Source organism: Dermacentor andersoni, chromosome 7 (assembly GCF_023375885.2).
Source record: "Dermacentor andersoni chromosome 7, qqDerAnde1_hic_scaffold, whole genome shotgun sequence".
In the NCBI taxonomy this organism is placed as follows: domain Eukaryota; kingdom Metazoa; phylum Arthropoda; class Arachnida; order Ixodida; family Ixodidae; genus Dermacentor; species Dermacentor andersoni.
Genome location: NC_092820.1, coordinates 65647686 through 65675489, shown reverse-complemented (window position 1 = coordinate 65675489; position 27804 = coordinate 65647686). Strand labels below are relative to the sequence as shown.

Sequence of the window (27804 nt, the reverse complement as noted above, 5' to 3'; positions counted from 1 at the left end):
ATTTTGAAGTAGCAAATACAGCATCGGTGAATTTATTGCTTGGAACCCCTGAATTTCTAGCTATGTGACGTCGCCCAGCTGGCGCTGTGGGTAGACAAATAACACCAACTGCACCAAATTGTCTTAACATATTTGGTACTATGTAGTACAAACCATGCCTGTGGAGTTTACAATGTCGAGCGGTGGTCATCATCTTCATGTAATTTACGGTGTCTTGGGACCTTTACACATCTTTGTGCTTGGAAAAGAAAGCTTTTCTCCATGCGCGTTACGTCACGAAAGAGCTGAAACTGTTTTTCCAATACAGACGTGGAGTGCGATAATTCAAAGAATAGTTTTGCTTTGCAGCCGCTTAGCGAGCACGGAAAAAGGCTTCCGCTATCAAGCTTCAAACGACTGCTGCGAGGGCCTTGTTTCGCACTACACTGAGCGTTTAAACACACTCACAAGGGCCCGTATTGGGCGATTAGTTGAGCAAAACTAATTTAACCACCATATCAGCGTCTGGCGTTCGCATCGAGAATGACCATCTTAACAATTGTTGCGCTTAAGACGACCAGTAAGTTGCATGTGCTGGCTGATGGGCTATCGTTGCTTCTGGGCAAATGTAAAATTTTTACACAGGCGATGCTACTAAGGTTGACAGCTTGTTTTCTTCTATTTCTTTTTTTCATTTGGAGACCGTGGAAGAACGAGCGCTTACAATTACTCTGTGTTCTTGCGCTTTACATCATTATGACAACATACAGAACTGGAATGTTCTCGTTAGATGAAAATGAATGACGCGCAAGTAATTTCTCACAATAAACAAGAAAATTGTCTGGAATGTACATTCATGATACAGCAAGAGCATGCTACAATAAAAGCAGCGGTTAAATCATAATTGGTGCTTTGATTATTTTGCCTCCCAGAAGATAAAGCCCGGAAAAAACAAAAATTTCTCAAATCCAGGGGCCTTACCAAGTCCTTCCTGATGAGGTCAATTAAGTTGAACTCACGACGTTGCGTACACTTGTAGTTACTTTCATTGCACGTAACGTGTGATTATCTGCAATGCGTATGCTTTATATGCTGCAAGCGTCAAAGCGAAAATCAATTCGACGCTTCTGTTTATGCAATGCATGACTCAAAAGTAGCATAGCTGGACTTAATTGGCACTACATTGAGTCTGCAAACAGGAGCAATAAAGGACTACGCATTGGTATTTGAAATCGGCATCTGTATACCTTCCTATATTTATTAATATGTGGACCAGAACACCGGCCGACAAAGCAATAAACCGCAGATGGCAGCAGCCATGCCAAACCCGGGAGCATAGGCAAAATGACCAAAATTTCTGACCAGCTGTTGTATTTATGCCAGCATTATGAGTCAAGAACTGGCTGTCGAAACTTTAGCCTGGCACCTTAGAGGGAAAAGCATGTCACCACATAGACTCCGAAGAGCTCCTGGTATAGTTTTTCAGTGAGGTGTTGCCAGTTCATTTTCCGGATGCTTATTGTTTTGAGGTAGGTCTACGGATTTTTTGACATTTAGACACAGCTGCACTTCTCCCCTGTTCACGCACCAGTGCAAGCTCATACCACCTCAATCGTCCTTCCCGCTGTTTGACAACACCGAAATTGCAACAAAGAGAGCTTAAGATTGAAAACACGGTTACAAGATATGAGGTGCCGTGGCGGAACACAATCGGATGGCATAAGAGTATTTAATGGAGGGGGGATAGGGAGAGCAAAATGGTGCTTGAGTTTCCTTGCGCTTTTGAAAATTATAGGTGTAATGCCTGCCATTTCCTTGACCTTCTACAGGAGAGGGGGTAGAAGTTACCAAGGTTACTCAGGACACCACTAGCCTTTTATGCAAAGAGAAGGATCGCACCTTGGTTTATTTGAGAGCACTGCAAGATTTTGGGGCCTTCTTGCAGCAGCGTCTGAGCAGCACAGTGTAATGCTAATGCAAAAAATGAGTTTTTTTTTTATTCTTGAAGGCATCGTGTCTACAAAGTTGATGAGACAGACGTGCGTAGCTGCTATGAAAACATCGAAGGAATTAGTAACGTTCCGACACGAAATAATTGCTTTGACGTCAAGGCCTATCTTGGTGCACTGATATTTTATTCATGGCCCATGCCCCATACAAGGTGCTACCCAATTTTTATGAATTTTAACAGTGTTGGCAAACTATCGGCAGTACGCATTTCCGCTGTGAGATCTGGTGAGCAATACATTTAAGTGTGGTGGCAATAGTCCGACAGCCGTGAAAGTAAAAGCCAAGGATTCTTAGCGCGATTTAGCAGGGTTATGCTCTGTTTGTTCGGTGCATTCATTTTCAAGCAGGTACAACTTAACTTGGGGAGCAAAAATTTCCTTGTAGATTTTCTTAAAACAGGCACCCATGTTGTGTTACAGGAGGAGTTTGGAAAGGATCCCAGGAACAAAACCAAGCCGTTTTTTCTGGTACAAGACCTATAAGGACAACAGAACCTCTATGGATCAAAATAGGTTGCAAGTTACAAACCTCAACAAACACAGCACCGTTAACGATATCAAGCATTCCAGAGGGTGTAGCACCCAGCGACGTCGCAATGCGGGTACGCTATGGCTGGCGCTCTCAGTTGGCGCCTTGATGCCGGCTGCCAAACACGATGAGAATAAAGATGGGCGGCGCGTGTTCGAGGCTCGCCTGCAAGCCGAGGGCTGCGACGCTTCGCATGCGAGGGTCAGCCATAAGCTCGATGTGAGGCGTCAGGTTGGTGAAGGGCGGTAGGTTGCTGGGTTCGGTCAGCTCTTATGCCGGACTCACCACTGCCGGGAACGAAGGAATCCCAGCGGTGCTCCAGGACGAGAGTCCCAGCTCAGCAGTCTTTTAGAACCACACCGCGCGCGCCCAGCCTGCGCCTCGAACACGCGCCGCCCATCTTTATACTCCTCGTCTTTCGCTGCAGGCACCAAGGCGGCGGCTCAGCGCCAACCGTAGCCTCCCAGGATTTCGGAGTTGGCATGCGTTACAAGGGCATATGACGGTGCGATGGTGGCGTAGAGGTAGGGTATCCGCCTCGCGCGCAAGAGGACCGGTTCGAATCCCGGTGCCGCGCAATTTTCCACCGGATAAAAGAGAGAAATCCGCGTGATGAAAAAATTGCATAAACAGGCCTAAAGAGCGGCCTGATCCCGTGGACCAGAACCGGCAACGAACTCCCTCACCAGAGCAGGGTTGGCCACCCTAGTGCAATATAGGCCACAACGTCATATATGAATACAACAATCAAACACCGGCCTCCAGTCCCCAGAGGATGCGAAGCAACTGACCGCGGCGGCGGTCAGACCTGTGACGTAGCAGAGGGTGCTAAGAATACCTGGTTTCGAACAGGTCGCCATTGGAATCTGAACCTGGCAACGTTTAACGCTAGAACGTTTTCTAGTGAGGCGAATCTAGCAGTTCTATTGGAGGAATCAGCTGGCAGTAAATGGGATATAATAGGGCTCAGTGAAGTTAGGAGGACAAAAGAAGCATATACAAAGCTAAAAAGCGGGCACGTCCTGTGCTACCAGGGCTTAGCGGAGAGAAGAGAACTAGGATTCGGATTCCTGATTAATGAGGATATAACTGGCAACATACAGCAATTCTATAGCATTAACGTCAGGGTGGCAGGTCTTGTTGTGAAACTTAATAAGAGGTACAATTTGAAGGTCGTGCAGGTCTGTGCACGAACATCTAGTCATGATGACCAGGAAGTCGAAAGCTTGTATGAAGACGTGGAATCGGCGATGGGTGAAGTCAAAACAATATACACCATACTGATGATGCGACTTCAATGCCAGGGTGGGCAAGAAGCAGGCTGCAGACAAGTAGGTGGGGGAATATGGCATAGGCTCTAGGAATAGAAGGGGTGAGTTATTTGTAGAGTTTGCAGAACATAATAAAATGCGGATAATGAATACCTTCCGCAAGCGGGTTAGCCGAAAGTGGTCGTGCGGAGCCCGAATGGCGAGACCAGAAATGAAATAGACTTTATGCTCTGCGCTAACCCTGGCATCATACAAGATGTCGACAAGGTGTGCTGCAATGACCGTAGGATGGTAAGAACTCGAATTAGCGTAGACTTGAGAAGTGAACGGAAGAAACTGGCACATAAGAAGCCGATCAATGAGTTAGCGGTAACAGGTAAGATAGAGGAATTCCGGATCAAGCTACAGAACAGATATTCTGCTTTAACTCAAGAAGAGGACCTAAGTGTTGAAGCAATGAACGACAATCTTATGGGAATCATTATGGAATCTGCAATAGAAGTCGGTGGTAACTCCGTTAGACAGGAGACCAGTAAGCTATCGCAGGAGACGAAAGATCTGATCAAGAAACGCGAATGTATGAAAGCCTCTAGCCCTACAGCTAGAATATAACTGGCAGAACTTACTAAGGTAATCAACAAGCGTGAGACGGCTAACAAAAAGAAGCATAATATGGATAGAGTTGAACATGCTCTCAGGAACGGAGGAAGCCTAAACGCAGTGAAGAAGAAACTAGGACTTGGCAAGAATAAAATGTATGCGCTAAGAGACAAAGCCGGCAATATCATTACTAATATGGATGAGATAGTACAAGTAGCTGAGCAGTTTTATAAAGATTCATACAGTACCAGTGACACCAACGACGATAATGGAAGGGAGAATAGTCTAGGGCAATTTCAAGTCCCACAAGTGACACCGGAAGAACTAAAGAAAGCCTTGGGAGCTATGCAAAGTGGGAAGGCAGCTGGGGGGGATCAGGTAACAGCAGATTTGTTGAAGGATGGTGGGCAGATTGTTCTAGAGAAACTGGCCACCCTGTATACGCAATGCCTCATGACCTCGAGCGTACCGGAATCTTGAAAGAACGCTAACATAATACTAATCCATAAAAAAGGGGACGCCAAAGACTTGCAAAATTATAGACCGACCAGCTTACTGTCCGTTGCCTGCAAAGTATTTACTAAGGTAATCGCAAATAGAATCAGGAACATCTTGGACTTCTGTCAACCAAAAGACCAAGCATGATTCCGTAAAGGCTATTTAACAATAGACCATATTCACACTATCAATCAGGTGATAGAAATATGTGCGGAATACAACCAACCCTTACATATATAACTTTCATTGATCACGAAAAAGCGTTTGATTCAGTCGACACCTCAGCACTCATGGAGGTATTACGGAATCAGCGTGTAGACGAGCCGTATGTAAAAATACTGAGAGATATCTATAGCGGCTCCACAGCCACCGTAGTCCTCCATAAAGAAAGCAACAAAATCCCAATAAAGAAAAGGCAGGGGGATATGATCTCTCCAATGCCATTCACAGCGTGTTTACAGGAGAAAATCAGAGACCTGGATTGGGGAGAATTGGGGATAAAAGTTGATGGAGAATACCTTAGTAACTTCCGATTCGCTGATGATGTTGCCTTGCTTAGTAACTCAGGGAACCAATTGCAATGCATGCCCACTGACCTCGAGCGCCACAGCAGAAGGGTAGGTCTAAAATTAGTCTGCAGAAAACTCAAGTAATGTTTAACACTCTCAGAAGTGAACAGCAGTATACGATAGGTAGCGAGGCATTGGAAGTGGTAAGGGAATACATCTACTTAGGACAGGTAGTGACTGCGGATCCGCATCATGACCCTGAAATAATCAGGAGAATAAAAATGGCCTGGGGTGCGTTTGGCAGGCATTCTCAAATTATGAACTGCAGGTTGTCATTATCCCTCAAGAAAAACGTGTATAACAGCTCTGTCTAATTACCAGTACTCACGTACCGGGAAGAAACCTGGAGGCTTACGAAAAGGGTTCTACTTAAATTGAGGACGACGGAACGAGCTATGCAAAGAAGAAGGATGGCCGTAACGTAAAGGGATAAGAAAGGAGCAGATTGGGTGAGGGAACAAACGCGAGTTAATTACATATTAGTTGAAGTCAAGAAAAATAAATGGACATGGGCAGAGCATCAAATAAGGAGGCAAGATAACCGATGGTCAATAGGGGTTACGGACTGGATTCCAAGGGAAAGGAAGCGTAGCAGGGGGCGCCAGAAAGTTAGGTGGGCGGCTCAGATTAAGAAGTTTGCAGGGACAACATGGCCACAATTATTACATGAGCGTAGTATTTGGAGAAGTGTGGGAGAGGCCTTTGCCCTGCAGTGGGCGTAACCAGGGTGATGATGATGATGACAAGGGCATACTTGAATATTGCAGTGGAACTATCCACGATGTCTGTTATATTATAAGGCATTCGCATGAAATAGGTCCATTTTAACGCGGTAGCATTAAGGGCCCCATAACGCAGAAAATTTGGTGTCGGCCTCCGGCGTCGGCGTCCCCATGAGCGAAAGTTCCCATCTACATTTATCTATATGTACACACCATGCCTTGCGATTTACCACGCGGTCTACGAGGGTTATATTGCCCCTGCCATCTATCAATAAATATGTTCATACCCTGTTTTACATTCTTGACAAAGTTACAATTTTGAGAATAGAATTTCATTATCAAGATAGTCACTCCCAAATGTCATGAAACGAAACAAGGAGAGAGGATGCCTTTTATGTTAAATGTTCCCAGACAGATATATTAAATAGGCGAAACGGTACAGACAGCTGAGACGGATATAATTTTTTTGGCGCCGTTGTGGGAAGGGGGGGAGAGGGTCCACCACCAGGATCAACTCACGAAAAAGGGCACGTTTCTACCAGTAAGCTCGCATTCGTGCATTGCGTTTGTCGGCTGCGTTTGCCGTAAACATCACGGTTACATGAGCAGCACTTGGAGGTCAGCGTGAGAAGCAGTCGGGGGTCTTTGAATGCTATCGCGTTGCACTGTGAAAGGCGATGCTTAATCGTCCTAGAGTTTTGTCGGACGTTTGGACTTGAGACTTATTTCTGACATATTTGTGCCAAGACTGCTCAGCTAAGAACAGAACTTCCATCATGTTTTGCTTTGAACAGAAATGTGGTAACAACACCTAAGCAACCCATTCTCATCTTCAATAATGTGACTTGTACTGGATTACGGTTATGAAGTTTAAACGATGCAGCAGTCATTGCAGTGGAAGCCTCCAATTCACCGTAGCTCCATGTTGAGTGTCTTCTTGGATATTCACTGGATTATGCACAAACAAGTCCTACTTGCTGGATAAACCGCAAATATCGAGTGAGTGACTGAAAAACTTTATTTAGCTCTAGATTCGCTGGCCTTCTGCAGTCGGGTCTGCAGTCGGGTCTGCAGTCTTCAGATGGCTTCATCCATCTTTTTGCAAAACAGTCGGTTGCCCTTAGTCCAGGGCTCTGCTGGATGCTGCCGCCAGCTGTGCTCGCCGAATCAGACCTTCTTGGTCGACCCGGCGATCGCTGGAGAGCACTCCCTCCCATTGCTCCGCACTCGCCTTTGGTATAACGTGTACCACGTCTACCTTCTGGCATGACGACGGTATGTGATACAGCGTGGGTGTTTCCTTGCACCAAGGAAATTTGTCATTGTATTGTGTGGGATATCTTTTGCTGAGTACGTTTAGGTTCGGGTACGAACCCGTTTGTTGCTGCCTCCACGCGACCGAGTCCTCTCTGCTTAGGGCGTTGTGCGGTGGTGGATACCGCTTTCTGCAGCCCTTCTAGTAATTTAGTATCGCCGAATAGTCTTGGGGTACATGTTCGGTCCCCTCGAGGTCCCCTAGGTTGGATGCTGGGTAATAAATGTATCCTCGAGCTATCCTGTCCGCCTCTTGGTTCCGTGCCACTCCCGCGTGTCCCGGCGTCCTAATCGTATGCCTAATTGGTTCTTCGTTTGGTTGTCGTTGTGTTATGTGGTACCCGGAGCGGAGTATGAGGGGCGCTTCGTGCCCTATTCTGCCGCGTAGGTAGTTGCGGCACGCCGTTTGTGAGTCTGTGAGGATTGTTACAGACCGTTTATATCGATATCCCTCCGCTGCCGCTAGAGCGACGGCCACTTCTTCAGCCTCGACTATCGTAGAGTCTTGTAGTGATGCGCTGGTGATCTCGCGTAGGTTCGAATCAATCACCGTTGGTACCGTGTTGCTGTTGCTCTGCCCAGCTGCTTTGGCGTATGTGGCTGCGTCCACGTATACCGTCGTTTCTTGGGGTACTAGTGCCTTTTGTAGTTGTTCAGCCCTCGCCTCTCTGCGTGCTTTGTGTAGGTTGGGATCCATGTTCCTGGGTAGGGGTTCTAGCTTTAGTGAGTTGCGATACTCGTCCGGAATGGTTTCGCTCCTCTGTATCTCTTGAAGTTGATCGGCGGAGCGTAGTTTCTTCAGGAACTCCCTGCCAGATGGGGTCTGCTGTTGTCTGCGCAGTTGGGAGACTAGTTACGTCTCTCTAGATTCCTCGAAAGTGTTGTGTAGTCCTAAGGCTTGGAGCTTTTCGGTTGATGTTTTGTGGGGAAGGTGGAGTGCGGTTTTGTAGGCTTTGCGTAGAATTGCGTCCGCCTGTTATACCTCACTGTTGATGGAATTGTAGTAGGGGAAGCTGTATGCCACTCGACTGATCACCCAGGCTTCTGACTAGCTTAAATGTGTCCTCCTCTCGCATGCCGTGGCGTCTGTGGGAGATGCGCGTGATCATGCGGGCCACTTGTAGGATGGATGCCTTGAGTAGGGCGAGAGTGTGGGTGCAGCGTTGGTTTGACTATGTCCACATCCCTACGATTCTGATCAGCGTCTTTTCTGGTATCGGCTTCCCCTCGAGGTAGACGTTGAGCTTTAACTCGTCGCTGGTGGGGACTGTGCGGTTTTGCTTTCCTCTACAAACTCTGAGATCTCGGACTTCTCAATGGAACACGCTAGCCCTCTTGCTCCGAAGTAGTCCTCTACGTAGGAGGCTGCCTCTTGTATTTTTACTTTGCAGTTTTGAAGTGCCTAAGGAGTAGTCGGCGTAATATTCCATACAGGTGGAGGAACATTTGGCTTGTGTACAATTACAACGCGCCAGCTACCCCATTACTGATTCTTCGGCAACTCCTCACTTCAAAAACCTCACGTTGCTTTCGCAAGCGCCCCACAAGCCTTACTTTCCCCAACCGATTTTAAATATTTCCGAAGTAAAATTGAGGCTGAACGGCCCTACCTTTAACACAATTGATGAAACCCAGTTGGGATTAAATTAGGACCTCAACAAACTCACCCCCGGGGAATTTTGCAGACGCAGGGAAATATAGGACAAACACTACTATCTGTGTATACATGCTCGTGCTGACTATATCGGAGAAGAAAGCACAAAATAAAAGTGATTGTCATAATCTTTTTGTGATATAATTTTGATTAGCGCCCTGTATGTCATCCGATGGTTATTTCGGAGGTTCCCCTGAGTGCTGAGTTCTTAGTATTAGTCAAGTGGGGCCTAACGATGTTACCCAAGGGGAATGGGAAATCGAGCAGGCGCCCTGGATATGATCATCAATGATGTGGCAGGCATTGCTGTCATGGAACTAAAATTCCTGACGCAAGATAAACGGTGCAGTAGCCCCTGCTACCGCCGCGTTCCTGGGCTTAAGCTATCGAACTGACTTGACTCCAAACGCAAGCAGAAAACTTTTTCTGTTCTCGATGATGACTCCAATCACTCTGTCGATCGGGACATGAAACAGTAAACGCGGAAGCAAGGAAAAAGACATGCGACTGCGGCACGCTGGTAAACACGTACGCAATCAACAATGGAAGCATGGCTTTGCAAAAGACGGGCTGCAATGCGCCTCAGATTTGGATCAATATGTTGAGATTGCAGGTCAAACGCTCAGTGAAAAGAATAAACGTGCGCAGGCCATGAAAGCCATACAAATATCGAACCTTTACCCTAATGAGGTTTTCAAGCACACCACCACCGTAATAATCAGACCCAAGTCCGCAGCGTCGGTTCCGGTGATACCATACACCGTGCAGAACGCCTAGCTCAAAGAACGTCTCAATAGCAAAATACCGGCCAATATTCGCAAACAGCTTGGTGCAAACAGCATTCCCGTGGGCATTCCTGCCAGCGTAGTAACGAAATCATTTGTGAAGATAGAGAAACTCGGCCCTATTCCAATGCGATCCTGCTCAGCTACAGGGAGGGACGCGACCAAAAGCGCCATACATTACATATATATATATATATATATATATATATGCACATACAGTGAAGTAGACGCGCGTATGAAGCGGTTTATTGACGTTTCGGCCGGGGTCCGGCCTTCATCAGAATACATTGCATGGTGCCATTACAGTTAATATACATGTGTCTATCAACCAAATGAAGATAAGTTTACATGAAAAACGAATAAAATGGGCGAACAAAATGCATCTGAATCGTTCAAAGGATAGCTGACACGTGTATAGACCAATGGCGATTGCAAACGTATCATCTAAAATACAAAGCATAAAAACGCACCGAAATGAACTGTAAAAGCCAATTGCCACGTGACAACAAAACATCAATATGTGCTCAATATGTGCTATGTTATTAAGCAAACACAGAAACAGAAAAGGGGGAATAGCGATGTACTAGTAGAAGAAGGGACAAGTGACGGGCTACAAAGACACAACTCAATATTCCTACACATTCATACATACCACACGCGACGGTATCAAACTTATAGATAAGGAAGGATTCGCGGGCTTCTCTATCATAATTTGAACGAAATCCCGATTCAAGCAACGTGACTCTCAGTTTATCAAATGAGTGGTCAGGAAGATGCACATCTCTTGAGATGGGCAGGTTGGGCAACGTGTTAGCGTGGGATTTATGATTGTTAAAGCGGAATCTGAAAAGCCCTTCTGTTTGTCCGATGTACCGTTTTTTGCAGAGCGTACATTCAAGCATGTATATTACGTTTTTTTGTGTCGCAGTCGAAATCGCCTTCGATTTTTAAACAAAAATTTGAAGACGTACTAGTAACCTGATGCGATGTGACCATGTAGGGGCATACTTTACATCGCGGTTTTCGACAAGGATGGCATCCGATGGCATCAGGGCAGTCAGTCTTAGATGATGATGCTAGTATATCTCGAATATTTCTAGCTTTACGGTATACTGCTTTAGGCGGATCAGAGAATATGTTTTTGAGGGGTACACTTTTCCTTAGAATATTGTGGTGTTCCTTTAATACATGCGAAACGCTTGAGACTGACGCAGTGTGGCTTAGGACAAGATTTGTCTGGGGTGAGGGAGTCGGTTTGTTCTTAATGCAAAGGAGCATCCTTCGGTCATGCACGTCTGCGCGTTTTATTGCATCGTAAATTATTTGTGGTGGGTAATTTTGTTTGGCTAAAGCGGTTTTTAGGGTACCGCAACTTCTTTTGAAACTCTGATTGCTCAGAACAAATTCTTTTAAAACGTAAGGCTTGGCTATAAGGAATGCTAGTCTTGCAATGTTTAACGTGACTGCTATCGAAGTGCAAATATTGACGTCTATCTGTCGGCTTTTTGTATAGGGCAGTAGATTATCATTTAGCACTGAAACGCTGACGTCGAGGAAGGTAATAGTAGATGCAGAATACGTGTGAGAAAATGATAAGGATGGATGGGCATTGTTAAAGTCAGATATGAAAGAAAGCAGTTCCTGTTCCACACGAGGCCAAATCAGAAAAACGTCGTCAATGTAACGTTTGTAATAAAAATGCTTTAATATATATATATATATATATATATATATATATATATATATATATATATATATATATATATATATATATATATATATATATATATATATATATATATACAAGCACAGAATGTACCGACGAAGACATTCGAGATAAAATTCGCCCCCTGGAAGACGGGCCACAAATTTTGAATGACGAACGGTTTGGTAAAATAAAAGCAGCCTGCTCTTGGTGTGTTTGGGGGAAATAACCTCCCACGTCACGTACGCATGGAGTATATGGCGCATCATGTGGAAGCTTTTCGGACAACGCCAATATTGTTTTCGTGCTGTCAAAGGAGTGGTCACAAAGCGAACATTTACCCACATGAAGCACGAAGTGGTAGATTCGAAGAAACGCACAATGCAGGCGGAATCTGCAGCACTGTGACGTGATGATGTCCACATTGCCAAGGCGAAGATGTTACGGGTGATCAAAGCTGCCCACAATACAAGCGCGAACTTCTCATCTGCCGCAAGCAAGCTACGTAGCCGTCACTCACACGCCGCCAGTCAATTACCAAACTAGCCTTAGATGCGCGTTTACCAATCTTTTTCATCGATAGTAGCCGAACCAAGAAACACGGACGAGACAGGTCTACGGAAATTACCAGAGGACTGTCTTGATGCACAGGCATACTGGAAAGAGCGCCAAAAAAGCCTATGACTATGCCTATGACTATGCAGCATACGATCCGCAAACTGGCATCTCGTATTCTAGTGCTGAAGACACAGACCCAACCCGGCATGCTTACTGCTGCCAGTCTCACGGAAACAGGAGGTGAAGCAGGGTTAGCGGCTCCCCGGTAACGTTATCTTCCAGCCACAGTCCGAGCTTCAACGTGAATTTGTCCCCTGATACCATTCATTACCCAACGCGTTCGTTGCAGTGCAACTGTAAGAAATGCGTTGTTAGAGTTCAACTCTAACACATACAGAACTCTTCTTACGCCTAAAAGGCAACCGAATTTCCGTGTTCCTCCTTTAAGAAATGGACGCACCACTAACACTGCAGTTGTCTGGCTATAAGAAATACTTTGAACCTAGTATACCACGCAAGCTGAAGGGCCACCACGTGGACTCAAACGTCACTGCTAGAAGCTTAGCTGGTCTGTTTTTCGACAAGCACATTCCGTAATCTCAGACTTACACTCAAGATTTGCGCACACACCTCACCGCTAGATAGTTCTAGATGCTGCGACATTCGCAAATTTCAGTCTTACAGTTGCTTCAGTTTATATACGACCTGGTTGAAAACCCAGAGAAGTTGGGTGTAATGAGTTGAGTGTCGAATCTAAAACAGAGATGTCCCGCAAGACATATCCTTATAGCTGGTGATTTCAATGCGCCATATAGCCATTGTGGCTACAGAATAGACACAGTATGTCACCGAGCACTTATAGTTGCATTGGAGAAAAGCCACTTCAACATCTCCGTGGCGTCTACATTTGGCAAGCCCTAAATGGGCAGCACACCAGATTTCACGGGCACGTCGCAACACTTGCGCTTACGCTGGCAATGCGAATGGAATAGACACGGATATGACCACCGTGGGATTCTCCTTGGCATAGACAATATCAGTCTGACCTACAGAAAGAATGGAACGACATCCACGTGAAAGTGAGTCCGCTTCCACAAGGTGTACGTGGATGACACGGGTTCTTTCCTGGAGAAACTAAATATACCAATGCAGAAGGCTACAAAGACAACGCCTACATGGTGGAAAGACCCTGCCCCGGACATGTACATGCTGAATCTCAGCTTCATGACTTAGGGCACAACAGCAAGTGAAACGCCGCTTTAAAAATTTTTGATTTCGCATCATTCATAATCGTGCAAAAGCCCGAAGGTACTGAAGGAGCTTAGCCGTTCGCGATGGCATCTTAGATGCAGTGGACTAAAGTATCGTACTAACCCTTCCCAGTGATGGTGCCTAGCACAGAACTTTATTATATCACGCATACAAAACAACCCGCGCGGAGCATTGCCCTCAAACAGGGACTATAAGAGCAAGATTTCGCTGCTCAACTAGTTATCCAGTTTCCCCTCTCGTCCTTCCGACTACAACAGCCAATAGATCAACTGTCGAGGCTCGGCAGATTAACGATGGAACACATATGCTTGATCATCCGTTCACTACTGCGGAGTTCCGTAGCGCTTATGAAACTGAATGGCAGAGGTGCACCTCGACCTGACGGTTTGACATATACGACAAACCACATTCTCCCAGATGAAGCAATGACGGACTTTCTTGACCTTTTAAATGGTGTGTGGGAATCCGGAATTGTACAGAAAAAGTGGAACGATTCTCTAGCGATTCATTGTAATGCCACCATGTGGGGAAGATTATGAAATACAAATTGTGGCGGAAAAGTTTCAGTGCTTTCTCGAAGTGAACAAAAACTTCAACATACACAAATAGTCTTCCGTGTTAGCTTGTCGGCGCAAGACGGCCTCTTTATTATGCAGAACATCTCAGCTCCGACTGCTTGCAATGACCATGTATGCTAGCCACCGTTGATATCCACAAGGAATTTGACAACGTAGGAGTAGGCGCTATGTTGCAACAAATGCGCGCAGTAGGACTAGCAGGTCGCATAGCGACATACAGCACATGAATATTGACAAACCGCACGCTTCCAGTGAAGGTAGGAGACCTATTCTCTGCGCTTCATTACGTCACACGTATGGTTCCGCAAAGCACAGTGCTGTCCGGTATTATGTTTTAACGTAGTCATGCACTACTTGCCATATATTCTTGAAACTATAGGTTGAAAACTCTATATATCCAGACAAAATCACAGTATGACCCACGGGAGGGCCACATGCTGTACAGCAAGGTGCCATCCAAGAAGTTCTAGACACGGGCCTCCCTTACCCCTCACCTTTTGGATTAATAAAGTAGTTGCTCACTCAATCTCATCTTTCAGCACTCAGGTTCTCTCCTTCCCCTTGAAAATCTCAGTATATTGTGCTTGGTCCAAAGAAGATGAGGGAAGAATTAACAGCCATAGTGAATGTGCGGGAAACGCAAGGAATCCCGATCTAAAAATTACAGTACCACAGAAGCCATCATCATCATCATCGTCATCATGCGCCTGGCTACGCCCACAGCGGGGAAAATGCCTCTCCCATACTTCTCCGACTATCCTCGTCGTGTACTAATTATGGCCATGTTGTCCCTGCAAACTTCCTAATCTCATCCGCTGACATTACTTTCGGCCGCCGCCTGCTACGCTACCCTTATCTTGGAATCCAGTCCGTAACCCTCAATGACCGTCGGTTATTTTCCCTCCTTATTACATTCCCTGCCCATTTCTTTTCCTTGATTTCAACTAAGATGTCATTAACTCGCGTTTGTACCCTCACCCTATCTGCTCTCTTCTTATTCCCCTCCCCTTAACGTTACACCTATCATTCTTCTTTTCATAGCTCGCTGCCTCGTCCTCAATCTAAGTAGAACCCTTTTCGTAAGCCTCAAGGTTTCTGCGAGGTACTTGAATACTGGTAATACGCAGCTGTTTTACATTTTCCTCTTGAGGGATAATAAGTTCTCTTGAGGCTAATAAGGGTAATAAGACGGATAACCTGCTGTGCATGATCTGAGAATGCCTGCCAAACGCACCCCAGCCCATTCTTATTCTCCTGATTATTTCAGTCACATGATCCGGATCCGCGGTCACTACCTGCCCTAAGTAGATATATTCCCTTACCATTTCCTGTGCCTTGCTACCTATCGTAAACTGCTGTTCACTTCCGAGACTGTTAAACATTACTTTAGTTTTCTGCAGACTAACTTTTAGACCCAGCCTTCTGCTGTGGCGGTCTAGGTCAGTGAGCATGCATTGCAATTCGTCTCCTGAGTTACTAAGCAAGGCAATATTATCAGCGAATCGCAAGTTACTAAGGCATTCTTCATTAACCCTTATCCCCAATTCTTCCGAATCCATGTCTCTGAATACCTCCTGTACCTCCACAGAAGCTAAGGGCTCACTACATCAGACACAGGCAACAACACTGCGTGGCTTCAGCAGACACAGAGCTGCGCCCAAGCAACACAAGGGCTCCCACGAAAGATCACGAGTAGGAAGGGGGTCTCAGAGGAGGCACCCTAGTTATCATGACAACAAATCTCATTATGTCGACAATTCTGTACAGATGCCCTTTCACGCAAACCACGGTAACGATGCGTCGTTGTCTCGATGCAACTCATTATGAAAGTATATCTATAGCGTATGGTTTGCCGAAGCATACTCCAAACGACACACTTTATTCGGAGGCACAAACTAACACGCTTGAAGAACTAGGGGAGGTCGCAGGACGTGCCCAGGTGCAGCGGCTCGCTTCTACGTCTTGAGGAAGAAGAATACTAGACCAGGTGTGGAGGAATCCACAAGCTCCTCTTCTTCCGACAGCTTCGGCACAATGACTGCCGTGATGGCTGCAAGTGTTAAGCCCCACACCCAACGTGGTTTAAAAATAACGAAGTCGGAGGCGTTATTGTCACTGCAGAGCCATCCTTAACGATAACACATCTCAATGCATTTACACGTATGCTGCTGTTTCAAAGAATCATGCCAGCACTGACTGGACGAAGAGCGAGGATAGCAACACCACAACTTCTCATAGCACGCCATATAAGCAAGATCGGTGCCGAGCTACAAGCTATGGCACAGCAGGCCCAAGAAGCCGGAAATGGTCGCCACGAGCATTGCAGCCTTTTTCACTTATACATGGATTGGCAAGACGCCGTACGCGAACTGAGAAAGGGTGGTGTGCGCCCTTTGGCAAATGCCATCCACGCAGAAGCGGCCGAGTCATAAAGACACAGGAGGGAATGAGCGATCGGATGCGCTCATGAGGGGATCAAATTTACACCCCCCCCCCCATTCTCCTTGCGACACTTCCGTTGTGGACAGATCGGCAGAAGATGTAGATGCTGTCCATGGTCACCTGTGGCTCCGACAGCATAGACAGTTTGCTCTAGAGGCACTTCTACCCGAAGGCCACGATGCCCTCCCTCATGGGATGCCATGCCGAGAATGAGTGGCACTCCGCCGTCTGCGTGCCGGCACGACAGTCACACCTCCGTTCAGAGCCAAATACCCTGACAAGTCGCTTCACCAAACCTGTGGAACTTGCGAGACAGGCGAGCCAGCCACAGCTCACCATGGATATGTCTTGGCCTATCGCAACTGACAAGAATCAGTCTTGCAGCGCTACAGAGCTCAGCCATTACACTAAACGACTGCATGCTTCCAAGAGAAACCCCTGAGCACGGCAAAGCTATATATGACAGCTTGCTGCTCTACCTATTAAGGATCGAAACAATTCACCTAATCAAGGCACCTCGCCTGTAGAACCCCTGGAATTGCCTTTTCATATGTGTAAAATTTTTCTTTAGCTTACTAATTGTTTCATTTTCGCTCCCGAAAGTGCATACAATAGAGACAACGTAGAGTTATTGATTTAATTCTCGCTGTAGAAGCAGTCGAACTTGCAAATAAAATTCGTGGAGAAACAGAATTCCGGCACCTTGTCGTATTTTTTTTTCTTATCTTCAGTCCCTAATTTCAAGACTCAGAGAAGATGACATAGCATCACATGTTGTCCGCGTAAGCAGGTTGTAGATTTAGAGTGCACTAAGTGGGGCACTAGAGTGATCATTCCCCATTATTTACAGTACTAAGTGCTATGGATTGCTAAAAACTTCAATTACATTGCTAAGTACTACACGCATGAAAATGCTATCAATGACTCAAGTGTGGTGGACAAGGTTCAGTGAACTTACGGAGGTAAAGGTGAAAGGTTGTTTAGGATACAAGTTTCTTCAGAATACTTCACCTCCCATACCACTCATATCAAGGAGGCTGTTAGCCAGACGGTGGTGGTTGGTGCACCTAGACTGTTCGCAAAACTGACATGAATGTGTATTTTTTTCTTAAGGACGCCTATTCTGAAAGAGGAGTTCAGTAACATGAACTCTACCATTGCCTCGAATAATAGAAATGCTTCGACCAGTATTTGCAATTGATGGATTTCCGGGGCAGATGAAACAAACTGCAGCCTCCAAATTGTGCTAGATGAGATTGCTCATTTTACTAGCAACCGTAGGCATTGTCCTTTGAAGGAAAAATATACCCTTGGGTTGTACGTGTCAAAACCACCACCTGACAACAAATCAATTGTTTGTAATTATTAATTTTTGTAATTACAGTTTAATACCTGTTTAAAAGGTTAATTGTTTTGGCTCGAAACTATCTTTCTGGTTCTCTCGACATCGTACAATGATCAAAGTAATTTTCAAAGGCTCCACACGAGCTTATTTTCACACAGCGCACCATGCGGCTAGCAATGTTGTAGTATCTCGCGGCAACGATTCACTGCTTGATGGAACCTTGCGAGAAAAACACCCCTAACATGATAATTCAAGGACTCAGATGTAGTACTTAAGGCGAAAACGCTGAACGCCTCGCCAACGGAAGGTTAAGGGCTGTTGCCAATTCACTGCAGTCCCACCCTTGCCCGTGGACTACCCTTACAATGGAATACAGAGGCGCATTAAGGTGGTTTCTTTTTCCTTTAATTGTTACCGTTAGGTTCTTCAGACGGATTTTCGTAGCTTTCGCAGACTGTGTCGGGCGACACTGACACGCTCTCCCCATCATGTTGACCGTCTGTGGCATGTTTCAATCGATACTCAGGCTAATGAAGTTCCTTTTAAATTGAATAATCTTCACGCCTTTGGCAAGATCATTTCTGCGTTTTCTATCAAGTTCTTCTGGTTCCAATCGAGCGAACTTTCTTCGTCGAAGAGTGCAAATGCTTCAACCCCCAAAACATAAATATTTTACAAAGGTTAGAAGCATGTAGTCTATCTCCTGATCGCCTACAAATTACGGCATAACTCATCTCACGGTGACTGTGAACGGTAATGCGAGTGATAATCAAGCAATGTAGCGACAGGTCATATTACTGAAGCCATATTTAGTGAACACGTGTAGTTGTAATTATGAGACTTTAGAGGTGCTTCCACTGTACGCCACATAATCCGAAATCATCCCCCTTTTTATGGTACTCGCTTCTTAAAGTTGCCCTTAATTGTGGAGGCATGAGGACAACTGTATGATACCGACGTGGTGATGATGGAATGAATTAGAAAGAATGATATTGATCGAAGGGCAAAGGCGTGTAACTACGACGTGACGATGATCAGATATCGATAGGTGACGAGGCTGACATGCGGGCAGTCAGGTGGCGTTGACTATATGACGACTATGGTATGATGACAACCAGTTTGATAAGTTGGAATAACGTCGGTGGCACGACCAACATAGCATGACAATGGAGCAAGGTTTAGTCTGTGACGAAAAGGTACTTACAACAGTGGCATCAGAACGGTGGCATAAGCACGATTCAATGTCGACTGTACGATTAGAATACAATAATGAACAAGTAGTGACGTCATTGAGTGACGAATAGTGTGTGACGATGACGGCATGGCGACAATGGCATGACAATACTGAAGTGATGAAAATGCACAAACGACCGCGTGACGGTGATGGCATGATAGCAACCGTATTACGACGATGGTATGACAAGAATCGCATGGCGCAGCTACAATGAGGACCAGAGTACGACTGCAATTGCATCCCGACGACCGTATAACAACGAATGCATAACAACAATGTAGTGACGACGATGGCATGAAATCATGAGGAGAAAGGGATGATGACATCTGTATGATGACAATTGCGTGACGATAACTCTATCACAAAACCTATGTGACGACGATGGCGTGATAATGACGGCATTAGAACGGTCCGGTAACAACGCAGCAGTCTATATTACAGACGACTACGACGGCATTAGGATGATGGTCTGGCAATGCAGGCGTCATAGCGACTGTCTGACGATGACGGCATGACAATGGCGGCGTAATCACGATTCAATGACAACAATGTGATTTGAATATAATAAAGAAAGATTGACGTCAGCGGGATAACGAATGCGGTATGACAGCGACCACATGACTGCAATGAGATGACGTTACAGAAGTATGACAATGATAAGACGACATCGTGACGACTACAGCATGACGACCACTCTGTGATCATGATAGCATGATGCCTACAGCACGCCGAAAGTCCGATGACAAAGCTGAAATCACGACGACGAAATGACCACAATGGCATCATGACTTGGACCACTGGGTCGGAGTAGAAGGTGTGACGATGGCAGCAAGACGAGAGTGACATCATCAATCTGGAATGACTACGATTGAAAGGCCACGACTGCATCCCTAGTGCGGTGTGACAGGCAATGCATAAAGACTGTACGACGGCGACATGTCGAGTGTCGGAATAATAACGGCGAGTTTACGACCACAATGGCACCACGACCACGAACCTACACCTATTGGCCCAAGCTATCAGAAAACTTGCGTCACTAGAATGGGGTAGAAGGCGTGGCGACGACTACATGACATGAGTAAGATATTGATAAGCTGGAATATCGACAGAGGGACGCCCACGGTGACATCACGAGGAAGAAGACATACCTAGTGCTTGGGACATTGGACCAGCGTAAGCGGATACATACATACATACATACATACATACATACATACATACATACATACATACATACATACATACATACATACATACATAAACACAGGCTCAAAACGGCTGAAGTAGGCAAAGAATGCTGTTCGCATTATTACGTCACGAGGCAAGTAAAACTTGGCAGGCTAGTGAAATATTATGAAATGTATGAAATGTCAAGCCCTTCAGAGAGAGGGCGGACACTAAACAGACGTGACGAGAAAACAGGTTTAATATGAAACAAGTAAGGGTGCACGACACAAGATTATGTAGGTGTCCAACCACACGAAACTTCTGTTCTCGCTACGCATACACATACACAGACATATCAATGAGCCAAGCTCTCCATAATGATGTCTCCATTAGAGGCAATGGCAATTAAGTAATTTGGTGTAGGCATCGGCCTCCGTCTTGCTTCGAGCAAATATTCATATGGTGCCGCCAATCGCGTGGCTTGCCGCTGAAGGTGCCCATGTGGTTGTTTCTTATGCATTAAATGCCGGGTAATGAATGGTGCTTAGGACTATGACGAGTCCCTGGGGCCAGCTATGGAGATAGAGCGAGAAAGGCGAAACAAAGGACAGGGAGCTTAACCAGACATTATTTCCATCTTGTTGGATACTCTGTACTGGGAGAGGGGTAAAGTGATTCTATAGGCAAGGGAGAGAGAAAAAATGAGAAAAAAACTCAGTCCCCTTCCACTCTGTGAATAAGGATGAGAAGCGAAGCTGTGTATGTGGGCTCTTTAATGGAGAACTGCACCTCCATTGCACTATCTCCGGCATCGGCCCAGGTATGGGGAGTGCTTAACGCCTGTTTCACCTCCCCTGTGGGTCGGACCGGCATTGAACTCTCTTCGGAATAGGCCCACGTATGCGGAGTGCTTAACGCCTGCTCCACCTAAACCGCGGGTCGGGCCGGTATTGTACTATATTCGGCGTCGACCCTCGTATGGTGAATGCTTAGCACGCCTGCTTCACCAATTCCCCGCATGTTAAAAATGCCTGAACTGTTTCCCGTGCAAAAATGCAGAGCATAGTGTGGCGTATGAGGCTATTAGCATATTTCTCTCAATTGCACCGCATACACGCTCCTTTATCATGTAATGTGGAAACATATGCTCATACACCCTTAGCAATAGTGCATTTTATGCATTGTGAGCATGGATTCTGCAGACAGCCCGACAACACAACGCAATCTAGTACACAACGTATTGCTACGCGTTTACTGCAGGCGAAAGGAAAGACCCGTCGCTATAAAAAATGACGAAGAGAACGGTGTCATTTTGCATGCGACCTCTCCATCAATTTGATGAAAGCTTAGAATCCTAATGTAAATGTACCCTGTACATAATAAGGTCCTGTTTTTCTTTTAAGTAACATTTTTGGTGGAGGTAGCGTTGTTCCCTGTACCCCCACGGAGCTCCGCAGCGGCCGCTCAATCGCAGCTGCGATCATGTCTTCTGGGGTAGGAGCATCGTCTTCGTTCCCCGCACCTCCCGTGCCTCCCATATATATACATATGCCTCTTGCCTGGGATCCTGGCATGTTCTGCGGCCAAGCTAACGTTGACATTTACGAGTGTATCAACCTTTACGAAGGTGTGACCGGAGACTATAGGTACGACTCTCATGCTCACAAATTTTTTCTTCTATCTTGGTGCAACACCACGGGTATGGTTCGAGACGCAGGACGCTAGTATTACCAGCTGAGACACATTGAAGTTGTAGATCCGCGACCTATTCGCCAACGCATTTGGTCACGAGCTTGCTGCCAAAAAAGAACTGGCGACTCGACCTAAGGCGTCTACAGAGGCGTACGTCGTCTTTATTAAGGACGTCTTGGATCTTTGCCGCAAGGTTCACGACCGCATGTCTGAGTCGGAAAAAGTTGCGTACGTGTTAAAAGGCATTGCAGACGACGCTTTATACCTGCTTGTTTACGCAAACGTCTGCACTGTAGATACCATCTATAAAAATGTGGGCGGTATGAACAAGCCATAAACCGCCGAATAAGGTAACGGTTCACCCGACTTCTAAATGCGGCTGCAACTTCGTTCTGTGGTGCCATCCTCATAGTTCCATCATTTCGCAAAACGCTTTGTGGCCCTCGCACGCCCTCTGATCGACATTCTCAATCAAGATATTGCGTTTTGTTGGTGTCCTCTAGAAGCTGACGCATTCTCTCAAGTAATGGCCGTTCTAACCAATTCACCAATCTTCGGCCATTTCGACCTTGCTGCTTCTGCAGAAGCGCGAATGGTCGACAGTACCCATCGCGTCGACGTAGCCTTGGCCCAACAATAACTACGCATGAGCCTTTGGCAAACAATAACTGCCCATAGACTACGTTCTTGCGTACGTCAGTCATTTGCTGTCATAATCGGAAAGCTACTACTATTTGCAGAGTATAATTGCGTTTCTCTCCACTAGGCAGTCGCAAAATGGCGTCCCTACTTGTATGTCCGGCCTTTCCGTGTCGACACTGAACACTACGCGTTCTGTTGGCTTTCTTCACTGAAAGATCCCAAGGGACGGCTTAGTCATTGGGCGTTACTTTCTAGCTTGCGTACAAGTCTACCTGTCTGCACCAAGACGCCGACTGCTTGTCTCGTTACCCTCTCAACCAACCTGGCGCATGAGACATCGGCCTGGCCCCATGCGTCCTCTCGATGTCTCAGTTCCTGCAGATTCAAGACGGGCAACGCATGGATGCTTCCTTGCGATCGCTGACCGATCGTCTTAAATCGGCGCCTAAGGGCGCGTCACTACACATGTTCGTCCTCTTGGATGGTATACTCGCCCAAAATATATTGCGGGGCGATCAAGCGCGTATCGAACCGGCCATTTAGGCCTTCTAGCGGCGCACCTCTGTTGTCGAGACGGACGTCTGCGCGCGTGCGCGTCCCTCCGGCACTGCAAACGTGCATGTTTCCATGCTTCGTGTTTGCGCGCCGGTGATATCCGAATGTAGCCGCGAGGTGCCCCTCTTACAATTGGCGCTGTGGCGGCTTCGATGGGCAAAACTTGGTTTGTACAACTGAAATCACCAGTTCATTTTCATCTTGACTGTCTCCTATACAGCGCGTTTTCTGCCACGCCGTTTTGCGGGAGAACGCCCGGTTCGTAAAAAGAAAGAAACAACGATGATTGTCCACGAAAATGCGCAGCGCAGAAAAACAATGATACGTGGCGTTCTTCACCGGGCCCTATGTGTCCGCGCTCGTGACTTGACAAAAAGCGGCCGTAGTGGTGCGCGCGAGCTCGCGCTTCACATAGTTTTGCCCGTCGAAGTCGCCCCAGCGCCAACCACAAGATGAGCACCACCTGGCTTGATTCGGATGTCGCCGGCGTGCAAGGAGGAAGCGTGGAAACATGCACGCTGGCAGTCCTGGAGCGACGCGCATGCGCACAGGCGTTGTCATCGACAGCAGGGGTGCGCCCCCAGAGGGCGCGGATGGCCGTTTTGTCATCCGCTCTAGCGTCCCGCAATATCTTACGCGCGAGTGTAACATCAAACCGTCCTAATATCCAGCCCGACAGCCCTGATTTGCTTCTCGTAGCAGTGAAACTTCCCTGTTCCACTGTTATGCATCAGTTTCGTGACGAACCAACTGCTGAACACCTCGGCACATCCCGCACGTACGACCGTGTTCAGTGCCACTTCATTTGGCGTTGTCTCGCTCGTTCCGTTAGACGTTACGTGGCCAGTTGCGAGAAATGCCAACGTCGGAAACGACAAGCCACGCTTCCTGCTTGGCCCCCGCACACTTACACCACATAGCGCGCGCGCCGATGGTCTCAATGTGTGCTGGCTTTTCAGGGTGGCATTGCTGCTCAGACACCTAGGAGCTACCGATTAGAAGTTGTGTACACACCATACGGCAGTGCATCACTGATCTGGTTGGAGCGGACAATAAACTTCAAGCTCAATCTACCTTTTTCTTTCATTGGGCGCTAACAAATGCATACATTTCTTTGTCAGTCGCACCTAGTGCACCCGGTAAGGCGACGCCGATGACGGCGCCGTTGCCTTTTGTCCTAATGCGAGTGTCCTAGGCGCCTGGTCTCTACCAAAACATTGTTCCTATTGCGCAGTGGCAGGTGTTACTCGTGTTGCGTCACGCCATGTTGTGCACGCGTATTGTAAAAACATCGTACCAGCCGCTCAAGCGTAACGCTAAATGCAGATATCCCTTTCAGAGCCTGAATTTGGCAGAAACTGTCATTTTCTTTTGCCCTCTTTGGGTAAACTTCTTTTCTTTTGCCGTTATCTTGACGTTCCCACTGCGACTTAACAGCTCTCTAAACAAGCAAGAACTGAACACGGTCTCCAAAATAGAGGCATTTTTATCAGAAAAAAAAAACTCCATTGTATTGCTGCAAAAATGTGTTTATATCGTTCAGGCAATTGTTTTCGTAGCGAAGTCAGCAACTTCTGATATTTGTACAGGACCGACGAATTACGTTTTGAGAAACTTTCCGTACACGTAGAGTAATACTTCTGTAAATAATAAATGCTTACATGCTTTAGATCCTCCAGAGTGTATGTGCCTGCTGTTGCGACAACCAAACTGGCCAAGAGTGCAAGTCTTACAGAATACATGACTTGTAGACCACTGATGCCAAAGCCGCATTGCAAGACATAAGTTACAGAAATACAGTGGGTGATTGAGCATTTTTCTTAAGATATTGCTGCAACGACGTTTATTTTTATGACCACCTTTGTAGCAGGTAATCTGTAAATGTCAACTTGCAGAAACATATGTAGAAATATATGCAGGTGCACGGCGGAGGGGTATAAAAACACATTTAAGGAACAAGTGGCCTCCTGATGCTATTATTCCTGGCAAACACCTGGAGCCGTATTATGTAACGGTTCGCTTAGGAACCGGTTCGCTGTGGCTGTCACGTCTGGATTACGTCACTCGAAGAAAGAGCGGAACGGGGCGGGGCAAGGGGGACCATTCAACAAGCAGCTGTCTGCCGGAAGCTCACGCCATCATTTTTGTTTGTACTTTGGGGACGATAGAGTAATTAAAACATGTTAGCTTCATAAAAAAACCTTGGTTTGCATAAAACACGTTCAAATTCAATTTTAAGTAATAATTGTGAGCTGGCGACACAGGCACCCACTAGTCTTCTAACTTTATTTGAGTTGTTTTCTTTCTTTCGTCGCTAGGTCACGTGCCGGCCGTTATGAAAATATCTTGGTTCTCTTCGCTTTTGTGTTAGGCTTGTTTATGCGCTGAAATTGGCGTCGCCTCATAAGGACGGACGACTGGGGCCGCATGTATCTGGGAGACAGCGTGGGATGCTCGTCCCGTTTGCCGAGGAGCATTCCTATTTGGCGAAGGCGTCATGTTCGCTGCGCCAGCAGCTGACTGTGGCGTACAAGGAGGAGCTGTGGCAGTAACCATAGCGGTGCTACTCAGCGCGGAAGGCCCAGCTGCGAAGACGGCTGCACAGCAGCGTCTGGAAAAACGACGTTTACAACGGCCACCTCGATGCAGCGGCCTTCAGCGCCGAAAGAAACTAAGCACACTCGTTGAAGGGGCGTTTGCGAATCGTGTTCTAGCAAACGTGTTAATCGCAGAGCAAGCGGAGGAGGCTGCCTGCCTGGACCATTTGTAGGTGGATCATTTAACTCCATCGAACGACAAGCGCCGTCTGTGTCTGCGCGTCGTTATACGAGCCCGACGAAGAAGCGAAAGAGACATTCTTGTTATTGATGGCTATGGCATAGGAAAAAAAATAATAAGAACCTCCGTTCGGCCGCTGTAGGTGACTGTCTTATACGGTACGCTCACATCTCATTTAATACTGCCTTAAATATAAAGCAGGCACTGCTAAGGCACCATGATTTCTCCAAGAGACACGCTCAACGTGCATGGGCCTCAAAACACCAAAGCTAAGTGGATGTGCGGTCACGCCTCGGTCAGTCAGTCGCCTCCTGCTGCGTGCATGAATGGTGTGGGATCGCGTGCTTGTGTTCCCATTAAGAGGATGGCCTGAGCGTCAGCGACAATCGTCAAGCTGCTAAAACTATTTCCTATCCCTTGCGGCACTCTCCCAGACATCCACACTCACCCTTGCTCAGTGCCTGAGTTTTTATGCAAAGGCAATGGTTCTGCTTTTTATGGTGGCATGTAAGCCGCGTCCGTGTAGTGCGCTTAATCATTGTATATTCAGAGACTGTCCATGTCCGGACGAAGTGGTACGTTATTCTGCTTCCTAAATAATTGGTGTTGAGGTTAAGCAGATTTTCGATATTGAGACAATAGATTTTACTGTACAAACACCAGTAGCATGCCACCTTTCTACTTAATGGGCAAGCGAACACTTAAGATGTTGCTTTGCGTAATTGATGCCCACAACTCTTCTACATTATCTAGCTCCTCTTCTACAACGTTCCTGTGCTTTTTGTGCATTCTTAGGTTCTCTTTCTAGCTTGTTGTTGCGATTACATAGTTTTTATTTATCCTGCTGTAGGTGGTCTAGTCGCGAACCAAGCACGTGCATACTACAGTAGTAGTCATCGGTCTTTGCCCATGCATTCCCACTACACCCACGTTTTATCTGAAGCACAGATATGCTCGCAGTCCTACAACAGACGCTAGATCTCCTCTTCCCAGCCATTGTGTTCTACTAAACCCCTCGCGAAAAACATTATGAGCCATTCCACTCTTTAAGAAACTCTGTACTCAGATACACAGAAACCTCTCGGCTGTCAAGCACGATAACGGTATACGCGGCATAGACCCCGTCCTCATTGAAATAAACCCATCCCGTAAAAAAGAGGGAAGTCTATTTATTCTTAACATGTACAGTACACCCCGACACAAGCCCTAATTCGGCCCTTCCTTCCGCAAAGCGTTGAGTGTAGCGCACAAACAGGTGCTAGTCGTGGCCAGCGAATTTAACGCGCCAAACGGGGCTTGAGGATATACCATAGAAAGCATTAAGGGCCGTACATCGTCGTCACAACGGTACAAGCAGGCCCAAGGAAAAAGAGGGGTAAAGAACTGAAACTTGTAGAATGAGACTCTTTCAGCAGAATCCGTCAAGAAGATATGGAAGACACTATAACGGACATTGAGAAATGGGCAGAGAAACCACAAGAAAGCATTAAACGAGCTACCAAAACTGTTCCAGGGGAGGCAGATATAGCAGAGATGGATAACAGATTATTGCACATGTGGAAAGCGAAAGGTAGTATGCTTAAAAGATGGAAAAAGAAAAATATAATCGGAAATTAAGGAAGAGTATTGTAGAATTAAACAAGAAAATCGAGATATATGCAAATAGGTTAACCCAACAAAAGTGGGAAGCAACGTGCGAGTTTATGGAAAGGCAGATAGGAATGTCCAAGACCTGGAACATTCTCGGATTCCCTCTTCGACCCCAGCAGTACAAAAACCTTACAAAGACACAATCTACAGAAGGTTATATTCAGCTAAGACGGTACAGAAGAAGAGTTCTTTCCAGAGCTCCAAAAAATGTACACTGGAGATGCGGAAAAGAACGACTCCCGGATTACCTAGGCAA

The 27804-nt window shown here is 46.4% G+C and overlaps 1 long non-coding RNA gene across 2 annotated transcripts in view; it reads right to left on the bottom strand.

Annotated features, from left to right (window-relative positions):
- LOC129385762 (uncharacterized) overlaps nucleotides 1–24902 on the bottom strand; it is a 143355-nt gene extending 118453 nt beyond the window's left edge. For both annotated transcript variants that reach the window (XR_011895688.1, XR_011895686.1), the window contains exon 1: nucleotides 24782–24902. This is a non-coding gene — a long non-coding RNA (uncharacterized lncRNA). The remainder of the gene's footprint in view (nucleotides 1–24781) is intronic.
- Between the last annotated feature and the right edge of the window lie 2902 nt (nucleotides 24903–27804).